Source organism: Pelodiscus sinensis, chromosome 3 (assembly GCF_052426305.1).
Source record: "Pelodiscus sinensis isolate ZL-2025 chromosome 3, ASM5242630v1, whole genome shotgun sequence".
NCBI classification, from domain to species: Eukaryota; Metazoa; Chordata; order Testudines; family Trionychidae; genus Pelodiscus; species Pelodiscus sinensis.
In genome coordinates, this window is record NC_143054.1 from 117,190,912 (window position 1) to 117,205,056 (window position 14,145).

At 40.4% G+C, this 14,145-nt stretch overlaps 1 protein-coding gene and 1 long non-coding RNA gene across 5 annotated transcripts in view; one reads left to right on the plus strand and one right to left on the minus strand.

Moving 5' to 3' along the window:
* Positions 1-14,145, minus strand: part of PRKN (parkin RBR E3 ubiquitin protein ligase) — a 1,204,231-nt gene that overhangs the window by 606,108 nt on the left and 583,978 nt on the right. The window lies entirely within an intron of this gene.
* The window catches only part of LOC142827941 (uncharacterized), a 90,630-nt gene continuing 80,565 nt past the window's right edge, over positions 4,081-14,145 (plus strand). Inside the window, exon 1 of the long non-coding RNA XR_012902751.2 lies at positions 4,081-4,339. This is a non-coding gene — a long non-coding RNA (uncharacterized LOC142827941). The remainder of the gene's footprint in view (positions 4,340-14,145) is intronic.

The following is a 14,145-nucleotide window of genomic DNA, read 5'->3' on the forward strand; positions in this document are numbered from 1 at the left end:
GACTTGCTCTTAAGCCCAGCAGCAGTAGTTTGATTGTAAAGCATTTGCTCACAAGCTGCACTACCTCTTGTGCCTGCTTATTCCTGGACTTGTTCCAGTTGCATTCCTTTTTCACCTCACTCCAAGTAACTTGGCTTTCATTTGCAGTTCCAGTTCCTGACATTTGACTCCAGATTTAACCCTTGGCTCTGGTATCTCACTCTAACTCTGACCCAGGGCTCCTATTCCTGGCTACAGACTCCTGTTCCGACCACCAGGCATGACTGCCAAAATTCCAGTCCCTTGACAACCTTAGAGCATCTCATTGGGTTTTTCTCCAGCAGAATTATTTCAGGCCCTCAGGTATGGTTTGGTTCCTATAAAGAAAAATATGGGCATTCCCCAGCAATGTACTCCATGCAGGCTGAGACTACAGTTTCTTTTTCCTTCTGTACCAAGAGGTAAGTTTGAAGATGGACCGACCTCCCATCTCTAAAATGAGGTCCCCAAAACTGTTTCCATCACTAGACCAAGTGTGTCCATTACTGTGAAGCCTGGCTTCTCTGAAATTGACCTAAAGTGTGTCTGTGTGGTTTTTTTAGGATAATATCTTTTTGTGTGTCCTATTTTCCTACAACCAAAACATGTTAGCCTTGGGGCCTTTCTTTCCTCTTGTCCAAAGTGGTACCTGCAGTCCTTCATATCAGTTCTATATTAGTTGCACCCCATTACCCACAAAACACTGTATCTTTAAGAAACTAAGCTCACTCACTTTTCAGGAGCCTCAGCAGTGGGGCAGACCAGATTGTCATGGTTCATTTCAGGCCAGATCCATCTTACATGTTCCTGTTGCCCACAAGTTATAGACAGCAGAGCTGACAGCCTCCACAAGGCTGGGCAAGGTCAGGTGCGGGAGAGGCTGGCTCCATGCTCCTGGAAAAAGCAGAAGGAGCAGGGCTGAGGGCAGCCATCCCTCAATGCTGACTGGAACATGTTCCACTCCTACCCCTCAGCTTGCTTTGGACTGTCTCATTTATATCTCCCAGGGCAATCCCACATTCTCATTATGCCAAACAAGAGCTCACTCAGGAAATGTCTACACAGCAGGGCTAAAGTTGGAATAAGCTGCACAACTTCAGCTATATCAATTGTGTAGCTGAAGTCAAAATAGCTTAATCTGGCTTTTGGTGCTGTTTACACAGCAGGAAATCAAAGGAAGAACACTCTTCTTTCAACTTCCCTTACTCCTTGTGAGATGAGGGTTACCATGAGTCAGAGTAAGAAGTCCTCCAGCTCAACATTATTTCGAAATAAAGGCTTGTAGTGTAGACACACACTTTGTTATTTTGGAATAACATCAGTTATTCTGAAATAACGCTGCTGTGTAGATATATCCTAAAGTGCCACAGGACTGCTTCTTGTTTTCGCAGTTACAGACTAAAATGGCCACCCCTCTGAGACAGCGGCGGATTTAGGGCAGGGTGAGCGGGGCGACTGCCCTGGGCCCCGTGCTTCCCAAGGCCCAGTGCATGCGCCATGGTGCCATGGCACATGCACCGTGTCAAAGGAGGGGCCCTGCAAAATTTTGCTGCCCAGGGCCCCGTGGCGTTGTCCTGGGCCCCACGGCACTCTCATACGCCCCTGCTATAAGATATTTTAAAAGTAGTTTTTTAGATTCCTGAATTACACTTAACATCGTGTAAGTGTACATAATTTAATAAATTGATCTAAACATCAGTTTAAAGGACTGAACAAAAGAATAAATTAAGAGAATTAAGTAGAACTCCTCAACCCCCACTCTTCAAGAGGAGAGTACCACACACTCTTACCCACCTCTTCAGGAAAAAGCCTATGTTACATAAGGCTTGGCATTTTTTTCAGAAGCTCAGCCTTGATACATGTTCAGAAGCTTAACAAACTGACCAGGCCAGCTGAAGGACTGAACTGCAAAGTCATTTGGCCTTCATCAAGACTACCCAGTGGAATACCTCTACTGGGACACAACATGAGGAGAAGCGCAATTTCATAGACCACAATGACAAAAACCATAAAAGTAAAAGACCTTACTGACCAAAACCCAACATCTTGAAATGGTCAGGAAGCCAGTGCAACATACTCAGTATGAGTGATACAGTCTTCCTGACAAGAAAAAAAAAACAAAACACCGCTAATTGGGAAGCTACATTGTGCATTATGTAAAACTTCCACGTAGTTTTCAGACACTGCAGAGTGCATTGCAATAATGAAGTTTTTGTTAGTGACAATGGCCTGGATAATTATGGTGAGGTCACACTGAAAAAGCTACAAAGACCTTGCTGACTGCAAATGATGATAAATGCTTTTGGACACCAAGGCTAATTGAACATCTAAAGACAAAGGACCTTCAGACAACCGCCCCCAAGTTTACCAGCATTACGTTTGTCTTATCTGCACTGCGGACGGACTAAAAACAGTTCATAACTGTTGTTCTTCGAGATGTGTTGCTCATGTCCATTCCATGTAGATGTGCGTGGGCTATGTGCTTGCATCGTCAGAAGTTTTTCCCTTAGCAGCACCTGTTGGGCCAACAGGGGAGCCCCTTGGAGTGGTACCGCTATATCAGCTAATATATACCCCTGCTGGCTCCCTACCCCCTCGGTTCCTTCGTATCAGACTACTCTGACGAAGAGGATGCGGGCAGGATTTGGAATGGACAAGAGCAATACATCTCAAAGAACAACAGTTATGAAGATAAATAACCATTTTTCTTCGAGTGATTGCTCATGTCCATTCCTTGTAGGGGACTCCAAAGCAGAAACTCCAGGAGGTGGGGTCAGAGTTCTAACCTTCCATGGAGCGGAGGACAGCCCTCCCCAAAGCTGCATCCTCCCTAGCCTGGTGGGCTAGAGCATAGTGATTGGCAAAAGTTTGGACTGAAGACCATGCAGTGGCACTGCAGACAACCAAAGGAGGCCCTGTCCACAGTGGGTCCCATGGGGCTGGAATAGCCCCCTGACCATGAAGGGGAAAGGAGGGCTGCTCCATGTCCCACCATTGAACCAGTTAACCTTTCACTTCCCTAGTTGTAATGGCAACACTCGGTTCCCATCTGATATCCCGGAAACGGCTCAGACTAGGGATGTAAAAGTGTAACACGTTAACCAATAAAGCTTGATACGTATCCATTTTCATTAGTGATTGAACTCCATGCAGGGTCCTACCATGCAGCTGGACTCCCAGCCATGAGGCCAGCAGCTGGGACCCTGGGTGCATCAGGATGCTGAGACCATGGGCTGCATGATCTTGGGGATGGCAGTGGATCCCCAAGTAAAACATGGAAGTGCTACAGCAACCCTGCTTCCTTGGTTAAATGTTTAACTGTATAACCAATAGAACTTTAATTGATTACATGGTTACTGTTTTACATGTTATTTAAATCTCTAGTTCAGACCCATCTTCTGCTTGTATACAGGCTGTGTTATTCTAAAACAATCCATCAACACCAGTGCAGTGCAACATCACATTTTTAACTTAGACTTCTTTTGGACCTTTTTCACTAGCACAGTAAGAGGAAACGAAGCACTTTCATTCCAGGCTCAGCTTGTCTTCCCCACTGTAACACTTCCTGGGATTTTATCCAATTGGTCAGCTGAGAGGTAATTAGTCCCTTACCTCTCCATCTTCTTAGCTAATAATCCAATCAGCTATTACGAGGGGGAATTAATTGGAGCTACAGTCATCAGAGTACTGATCCATCTGTCAGATCTCAACATTCTGTCACAGCAATCTTGTGCCAAGATGGACACAGCACAGACTATAGTAGGCACAGGGAGAGCCAAGCAACTGAAAGGGTATGAGCCTTTGTGAAAGCCACACTGGTCCCAATTTGGGCATGAACTGCTTCCTTATAACGACCAGAAGTAGACACATCTTTATCTTTTTTTCAGAATTTATTTAAATCATTGCTTTAGAGTGTGTTTTCTCCCAAAGATGTGACTTGCATAGCTGATACAAGTAGTATCCCATTACAGTCAATGAGATTGCACAGGGTTTACATCTGCTCAGAATTTAGTTAGATATGTATAGGGTTTGCTTTGCTCATTTCCCATAATATTTATATCCACTACTATTGTCTCAAGTGGATAGGGAAGTTATCATTTGTAAGATGTCAATTTATTTTCCAGTGAAAGCAATGATTTCAAAGGACTTATGGAATCCTGTTTGTTAGTGTTAAGTGTCTCTCAATGTTGTTACAGGCCCTCCTTAATCTCTGTTGCAGAACAAATTCTTCAATCACAAATCCAGCTTCTCCTTAAATGAAGAAACATCTAAACTTTCTGAAGTCTATTTCAGCAACTTGGTTATTGAAGCGTATCGAAAGGTATGTTCACAATCAGCTTTGCCATTTTTAAACTGCTGTTTGTCTCTTCAGAATTGCAAACACTTGGTGGTTGAAGGAACTGAGATAATACAAGATGTACTTGATGCAGTACAGTTGGTCACAGAAAACAAAATTACTTTCTAAACATCAATGTAAAATCTGTGTTCTGAAAGCATAAACATGATTTCATGGCATATGTTTTCAAAAAGAGCTCACTGGAATTCTACAAAGTGGTGTACCAACAAAAACAGTGACCTGCCTTCCTTCCACTGGATGACTAACTACTAAATAAGGAAGTTCCCTGGATAGAAAGGGAACGTGTATTTATCTGAAGAAGCCATTGTGATCTCTGATGTACTTTTGTTTGATCACTTATCAGAAAGACATTTGTCCAGGTCTAAGTAGAAGTAGTAGTGTCCATACAGAGAAGATATGCTACTTTATTTCAGGATATTCAATACAAAGAGGAATTCTGCAAGCTGGTCAATATTTATTAGTATTTCTATGCCAGGCTAGCTCACAATACAAACAAGACAATCTTTTCACTGTCTGAGTGAGAAATGAGAAAAACTGACTAATAGAAGTCAGTAATATCAAGGCTACCTTACAAGCACAAAACAGTTTTAAGAGACCTGTTACTGTCACAATTGTATTATTATGGACTGACAAAATATTTACTGTTTGGGAAAAGTCTCTTTTCCATACAAATAAGTACTGAGTTAAAAGGAAGGTTATTTTTCCTGTGGGTATACATCTACCTGGTCTAAATGTCATGTGTTATACTCATTGGTGGTTGCTTTTAATATGTAAATACTTGTTCTCCTACCAGATTGCAGAAACTAGTTTCTTCTATCATGCTGTGAAATTAAATCCATTTTATAATTCAATTTTTCACCTGCCATTGCTTTTCAGCAATCAGAAATGGATAACAGAAGTTCCTTGTAAAGGAGAGAAATTGATCTACTCTACAATGTGGTTATATTGAGGATATCTATAAAAATAGATTTAATTATAACTAGCCCAACAGATAATTGAAAAGGTCAAAAATGTCGTGTGAAATAATGTGTTATGGCAATGTATCAAAGAACCCACTGAAACATACTGTTATGATTCATTAGATATTTAAAAAGCCAATTGCCTGTTTTAGCTTTTTAAATAGTTTGTTTGTCTGAAATACTTAATAATAATTGCTCAATGGATTTAAGAGATTATAACAATAATTTATCATAATATATAAATTTGTCACCTAGGTGTACATCTCTGAGCTTTTGTATGGTCCTATAAGTTCTGTATGCCTTCTGTTCTGACTTTTCCAATTGGAAAATGTAATGGGGAGAAAAAGAAAAATCTTTAAAGATAATTTAAAGTAAAGAGCTTAACGGAAATAGATTATCCCTATTTTAGGGCAGCTTCGCACCAGTTGTCTTCCACAAAAGCCAACTGCTTTAACAATATGAAGATTTTCCAGCAGGTGATATCTACTTGTTGTAATACCTTTTAAACTCAGATCAGTGGGTATGGATGGGTGAAAAGATGTCTGGCCAGAAGGACTATACCTCCGAAACTTCTGGTTGTCACAACAGTTAAAGGGTCATAAAGAGCAGAGCCAAGTTAGAGCAGACATCAAGTAACCTAGTAGTTGTGCCTTTATTTGCCCCTTAGCCAAGAGAAAGGAAAGAAGCAATATGTGGCAGGATACTTCTTCCACCTTATTTGTCTCAGAGAGTCCCTGTCAGATGATGGGGACCCTGGAATAAATCAGTTTGAATCTAGAGGGATTTTCCTCTTCACTTCAGTTTTATTTTTCCCTATTACATAGTGGTATTTACATGGCACTAATTACATAGTGCTCAGGATAGGCACAAGAATGTCTCAAGCAAAAATGAAAAAAGAAACCTAATACAGTCCAAAATAAGCAAACATTTTTTCCTGCCCCCTTGCTGGCATATTGCCTCATTACACTGGTCCTCATTGCTAGTCATTCCCCAAGTAGGAGTTTTTGTTCTGAAAGGGAGAATTAGCCTTCAACCAAAAGGAAGCTTTTTCTTCCTGATGCCACTATTCCTGTTTAAACCACCTAAAGAGGAAGGTTTAAAATAAAAAATCAAGTGTCTCTGTTTAACCTGGAGGGTTACCTTTTTTCAGCTTACAGGGAACAGGGCCTTCACCATTCAAGGGCAGGTGTTTCTGCCCTCCTCTCTCTCTCATGTCTGTCAGGACTGAACCCAAAAACCCAATCTGTCCACATACCCTGAGCTACACGACAGAGATTAACCACAGAGATAAGGATCAGATTGAAAATGTTTTAATTGGGGATTGAAAGTGCCAGAAAATTAGGCACAGCACATCTCAGGGTTTATTAAAGTTTGTGGGGTATTCTATCCTGCCACATTAATCAAGGTATCCCTTTTTTTCATTTAAAAATTGCTCAGTCTATTCATATTTTGATATTTTAAATACTACTACACAGTGATTGTTTTCAATTGTACATATTTGCATATGTAACCCTTCTGCCAGGCCAAGTTAATAGCAGCAAGGGCCGGGTTCAGTATCTAGGGGTCTCCTCCCAACAGGGTAATACAACACCGGCTCGAGCCGCCACACAGTGAGCTGGGAAATCTTACATACACCTCTGGGCGCCTCAAAGAGGCAATTCTTCCCCTCTCGCAAGCACAGAGCCTCAGTATAGCAGCAAACCTTTAATAACACGAGGTAACCGACATCAGCATTAACTTGGGAAAACACCACAACTCGGATTCATAGACCAAACATGAGCAAAGACCCACCCCTCCGCCACGAATCACCCAAAGTCCCAAAAGTCCAACACCCTAAGAGTCTCGAGTCCAGCAACCCAAAAATCACCCAAAGTCCAACACCCCATGTTTAGTCTATATGCAGATAGGGTTTCCAATGTATTGACTTACAATTTTTAATTTAATACTGACAGAGAGATATGCACCCTGTCTCCTGTCCGAAAGAAGCCTGTTTGTCAGCCCTGTCTTCGACAGAGTCTCTAAATACAATTTCAATATATATAAACACTTTAAACAATTAGGAAGATCAGTACCATGAAAGCTTTAATTAGACACCTTATGTGATCCTTTTTGGATAAATGCCAAGAAGAATATGGGGTATAGAAAGCTGACCAAGCTTGAAAGAAGTTTCTATTACAGAACAAGAGTTTCAGAGGGGTAGCCGTGTTAGTCTGTAACTGAAAAAATCATAAAAAACAATGAATAATCCAGCAGCACCTTAGAGACTAATAAATATATATAAATACTTTCATGAACTTTTGTGGGTACAACCCACTTCTTCAGACGAATGGATTTAAGGGGGGGCAGGGGACAAGTAAATAGAGAAAGAGAGGGGATGGTGAGGGAAAAAGAAAGAAAAAATGGGGGAAAATATTGTCAATTAGAGTGTCCATCGGAAGACAAACACCTATAGGATCTATATCAGGCATTCTTAAAACTTAAATACTCACTCAGAGAAGTGAAAAAACAGATTGGCAGAGCCAGATAAGTACCCAAGCATCAGCTTCTTTAAAATAGGCCCAACAAAGAAAACAGAAGAACACCACTGGTCATCACCAACAGCCCCATTCATCTGAAGAAGTGGGCTGTGCTCACGAAATCTTATTACAGAACAGTGAGACCTCTTCCACTTGGCATTAAAAGATTCTCAGGGCCACAGTATTCACTATAGAACAGGGATATTTAAGTTAGCCCCAGTTACATCCAGTTTAACCTGAATCATTTCAATGGATTTTTTCTTAAAAAACTGGACTCTCTTTTTTTTAAATAACATTAATGTTTTTGACTACATAGCATTTTTATCTGCATGCCAGTCCTGACTTCCTTTGATGCCCCAGGGTATTTAGGAGTGTTAAAATAAGAATTAAGGTGATAGGCCTGGAGAATGTGTAAAAGACCACCCTCTCCCCTATCGGGAGAACTGTCCCTGGGATACAGGGGGAGGGTTTGGCCTCAGGCTGCTCCCAGCAGAGCTGGCTGCGATCCCTGCCAGGGGCCCAGGGAAGATGCTGCCACTCCCAGCATGTGCAGGGTGGGGGAAACCAGCCCTTGGGGGAGGGTTAGGAGAGGGCTGAAGAGGGGCAGGGGCAGATAAGTTGGGTGAGGGAGAAAAGGGATGTGTGAGGCGGAGGCAGGAGGGGGATGCATGAAGAGCTTAAGGGAGGCTGGGGGGATTCAGGGGAGATTTCTGGAGTGGATGGGAGCAGGGGTGCAATGAAGAGAAACTCTGAGAGGGGGTTACAGGGAGGGAATGGGGGGGATGTGGGGAGGGGAGGCTGGGGGGAAACTGTGGGAGCAAGTGTAGCCTAGCTGGAGAAGTGATAGACAGAGGGCAGGGGTTGTACAGAGGGAAAGGGGGAGATACAATGGCAGCTACCCCAGCCCACGGGGCAGGAGTGGGGGAGGGCAGAGGTAGCCCTGGTGATAGCACTTGGAGGCACCAGCCCCTGTGTTGCTGACAAAATTTCGGAAGTTGTTAAATAGGATGCCCCACATGCCCACTGCCCCTGTGGATGCCCGTCCCTGCCCCCTCCCTGCCCCCTCCGCAGGCACTCGTCGGTCTTGGGGGAGGGGCTGCCTCATCTAGCAGCCAAAAGGGAATTCTTTCTGTGAATTTTTTAATGTTATAGATATTTGAAAACTCTGATCCATTACGGATGGCAACCTTTTATTTGCATATTTTCATAGTCAATATTTTACATAACGAATATGCAAATACGCAAATACGATGTTACTGATTTGCCAAAAGTTTGTGAATGGGTTTGCCGGTCTGCGGTATAAAAGAAGTTGGGAACCACTGTATTGGATGTTTCACAGAGCAAACAGAAGCATACAGCACTGGAGTGTGTATGGTTCAATGTACTAAGTGATAAACTGCAAGACAGGGTACAAGAGGGGTTCTGTTATACCAACAAATGAGACAAGTCAACAGGATGAGCAGCTCCTTAAACATCTATATTGTAATGTGTAGAAAGTAAAGTTGTGTTGTAATAGAGGACTACAAATCAGGGAACGTATGCTGGATGTCCCACGTTGCTAATGATAGAACATTCTTGGAGTTTCTATATGATCAATATATATATATATATATATGCACATGCTGTTAAAAAGAAAAAAAGTCTATATTTTGTATTTTGCCTCCAGGACCAGGGAAATCTCTCCTGCAGTCTGATGCATCCTCTTATATGTGGCCTGGTGACCTTCCTGTGGCCGATTTACTCAAATACAGTTCTCAGTAAGGTCATGGTTATCCTTAGTCACCTACTCAAAAGACTAAAATGTCTATGATTCTTCATGACATTTTGATGAGCTTAAACTTGAATTAAAGGAAGAAAGCTGCATAATAAATGCCTGACAAATTGAGATGCAACACAATCTCTCCCTTCAGGATCAGAAGTTTGCTCTGTTCCATAATGCTCATCTGACATCTTTCATTTTTAAATTTCAGAGAATTACAATTGAATATTGTCTCTCATAAAAGATTTGTCAGTTAATATTTTACCTGAAAAAAACTGGTAATTTATGCATTGAATTATAATAAGCTGATATTTAGTATAAACCAGAGGCAGTTTGCACCTGAAGGTATAAATTAATTCATTACAGGCATATCAAAAATTACAGTCCCAGTCACTCCCAGAAAAAGCAAATATCAATCCCAAAGCAGAACAGTAAGTAAATAGCATTTCATGTGAGATGCAGTATCTACAATTTATGTTCAAGTCCATGCAACAGCTGTACACTTTCAGCAGCAGCCATATGTTTTAATTATTACCATTACTGTGAAAAAACACAAGAGAGCTGCAGTAGCTTTGACTCAATTTTGGTTTGAAATTATTTGAGAAACAGCCCATTTTTATATTGTCCTTGTGCTACTAGGTTTGATCCATTTCAATAGGCTTTGGAAAAAGTGTACTTTTTTTTAAACTGTGTGCTGTGATACAAAGTGAGGTTTCAGTGAATTGCTTAAACAATTTGTCTCCATAAAATGATTCAATGAAAACACTTATTTTTAAAGGACATCTAGTCCAAGCTCACTACAGAGAGTTTATTAAGTATGCAGTCTTCATGACATAATGAGAATTTAAGATAGTTTTGGTAACCTTGGAGCAATTCATCTTTGTTGGAATTAAGCGCAACATTTAGGGGAGAACTGAAAGACTTTTCATAAGTTTAAAGAAATGTTTGAAATACATATACCCTTGATCTCACTTGCCTCTCTAACTACTGTCCCATCTCCCTTCTACTTTTCATTTCTAAACCCTGGAGACACACTGTTTAGACTCCGGGTCTGGAGTTTCTCTCCTTCAGTTCCATCCTAGACCCTCTCTAATTTGGTTCTTATCCCTGGCACACCTGAAACTACTCTTGCCAAAGTCTCCAATGGCCTCTTGTAAGCCAAATTGTAGAACCACTACTCCATCTTCATCCTCCTTGATGCATCAGCTGCCTTCAACACAGTCAATCAAGATCTTCTTGAAATGTAATCTTCTCTTAGCTTCAGTGATCCTGCTCTCCTATTTTTTCCTCTACTTCACCACTCCTTCAGTGTGTCAGAGAATCCCCCCCCCCTCTTTCCAGCTTTCTGTGGCAGTCCCACAGAACTCTGTCATTGGGTCCCCTTGTTTTATCCCACTCAAATTTATTTCTGAGTAATCTCATCCTCAAACAGAAAATCAACTATTATGTGGATAAGTGATAGGTTTACCTCTTTCCAAATGTGACTCACAATCCCCTAACCATAGGGACCAATAGAGAGAAAGTCTACTAAAGTAACTGGTAAACAGAAATCCATTTGGGAGAACTGCATGGGTCCTTCCTTTTTAAAAAACATGATAGACAAATTCCTACTGATTTTCCTTGTGTTGTGAAAAAGAAAATAATGCGATTAGAATGCAATGTCATAAATCAGCTCTTCACTACTTTAATGACTATAGCATAGTTGAGAAATACAAGAATGTATGCCTCTGCCTAAGAAAATAAGCCTCTGGCTATGCACCTATGAAAGCAGTTTCCATCACCTTCTAACTATAAAAAGTATCCTGAAAATTGAGTACAGGTCGACGACTGGAAGGACTTAAGACTCACAGAACAAATTTATGTTTTGTGCAAGCAGTACACCTTAAACCATTTGCACTAATTAACTTCAATGGTCACCTAACAGTAAAATTTTCATTCATGTTATGGGACTTGGATGTTCAAGCGACGGTTACATTGGACATGCACCTCTGGCTGCTTTGATAAATGAAAAGGGCTTAAAAGCAAATCAACCTCTAAGAGTAAAGCCTAGGATCCTGGAGACTAGAAAAATGCTAATTTCAATAGGTCTTTATTAAATCTATTCAAGAAAAAGAAGGAAAAAGGAGAGAAGGGGGAATAAAAAACAAGAACCAGAGAAACTCCTGATGGATGCAATCATCTCTTTAAAAACAAATGTTCTGTGCTGTTGATTGAATATGCCATCAGATAGCTCATGAAGACTGAGGTTCTTCCTTATTTAGGAAGGATTGCTGGTCCATTAAATAGGTGTAAAGGTGTGAAGCTGTGTGAATTTCCACTCTTCCGTCTCAAATCAAAACGTGTCTGAATCATCAGCAGAAGGCAACAGTGGCACAAGAAGATAAACTATACTTATCCTCTTTCCTTGGAGTAATATGAAGGGCTAGAGGCTTTTTTACACAGCTTTGATGTGTTGCACAGTAATAGCAAACCAGATTCCAGGAAAACTACAGCAACTCAAGAGTTGAAGGGATACATTTTTGGTTGTGGGATAAATATGTGTTCCTTGAACTTTTTGTCCACTACTTCAGAGCCAGGAAGTTGTTTCTCTATAGACAGCTACTCACTAGCATCATCTCAAGATGAGAATGTACTCATCACCTTAGTTTTTTGTGAACATGTGTGTGCGCTCTTATCTCTCTGGGTATAGCACCCAACATCTTAAGATCAAAAACAAAGATATTGTCATGCCACATAGTCTAAAACTTTACTGAACTACAAGGAAAATGGAGGGAAAATATTAGAGAATTGTAACAGTATAATTTTGGGGACGATATTCAAAGTTAGTCTTATGATTAACTCCTAGAGCTTGCCAGTTGCATGAAAGGAGAGAGCAATCAGTCAGTCATGAATAGATGTGTTAAGCTAGTTCCCTTAGTTATAGTATATTATAGTAAAGCATTCATAAATTCTTATTTGGCTTTTTTTTTAATCAGATACATGACTCTGGAATATTTGGAGTCTTTCCATATCTTGGAATCAAAAGCGCAGTAGGATATGCAATAGATCATATGAAAATAAGTTCATTTTAGTCTACACTGAGCAAGTGAGCCATGACAATCTAATAGTTTTCCTATTTTTTGAGTACACTGGAACATATATACTGCATTACAATCCACTGTACCATTAAGGCACTCATAAAATAATTGCTGAAAGAGGAAATATTGTATTTAACTTTAAATTGAACTTCTGATTTCTATCTGTTTGAATGTTGTAAACTATTGTATTTTCATATTTCTATGTAATAAAATTAAAGTTCCCAATTTCTGGCAAGAGACTAACTTTGTGCTGAAATATCTCCAAACAAGTATTGTGGCGAGAACATGTTGTATCATGAAGATATGGCACAAACTGAGATTTTTAAGTAGTGAAAACTGATCAAATAAAATATTTATGCAAACGTCACACTTATATTCTAGTTAAGTTTAAAGACACCACTTGCTGTTTGCTGGCAACTGAAAATAAACCATTCTTCATTACTCCTCCATCAGAAAGAGCAAGACATGGGCTGCAGAAGCTATTTCACTAAAGAAACAGGAAAAATCTGCTTTCCTCTTGCATTAAGTCCATTATCAAGACAATCAGAAGCACATGGCTATGAAAAGAATGATCTGCATCTATGACAAGGCGTTACAGAAATATTGTTTCTGCTATGACAACACCATCCATGAAAATATGAATGGGCAAAAGACTATTTCACACACTATTCAATATGGAATGAAAGACTGAAAAAAGTAACATTTCTATCACTGAATGGAAATTGATTCACTAGAAGCCAAAGGTAATCAAGCTTCTCTGAAAAATCACTTTATGTGCCTTAGTATGGATTTAAGTACTTAGCTATTAGCATCCAAGTTTGAAAGTGTTGGCTTTTAAAGCATCATTTAATTGAAGAATATTGGAAACAGAGGTTATCAACTAGATGTCCTTGGTTTATAACATTAGGAAATCAGTTAAATACTCACTCTGCCTGTTACACTACTTTTTACCCATTTAATTTGAAGCATCAATAGTTTTGCCTATATACAATGAGCACAAAATGTAGGTGTAGCTAAACAGTACCACTGTCTATTTTTGGTACACAGAGGAAATCTCTCTGGCTGCCTTTGTGTGGACAAATATGTTCAAATTCTTCCATCATAAAATTAAGAAGTTTTGTCTCAGATTATTAGTATTTAAATAAAATTGATTTTAAATATTATGATAAAAAAACAGACCTGGTTACTGATCCCAACTATGGATGTAATGGTATACTCTAGTAAGAAATTAACCGATAAGCTTTTGCTATAGACTACACACATTCCCCTACCCCCTTGCTAGTAAATTTTTTAGCAGGCTGGCCAGCAGACTAGCTCAGTCCCAGCTTGTGCCATGCCCAGGAACTATCTCTGCCTGGCTCAGTTCCAGCTTGCACCAGGTCTGGGAGCTCAGACACACCCCTGGACAGGGGCTGCTGCCACCCAGAGGTAGCAGCATGGGGAGACCTGAAGCCAGTCC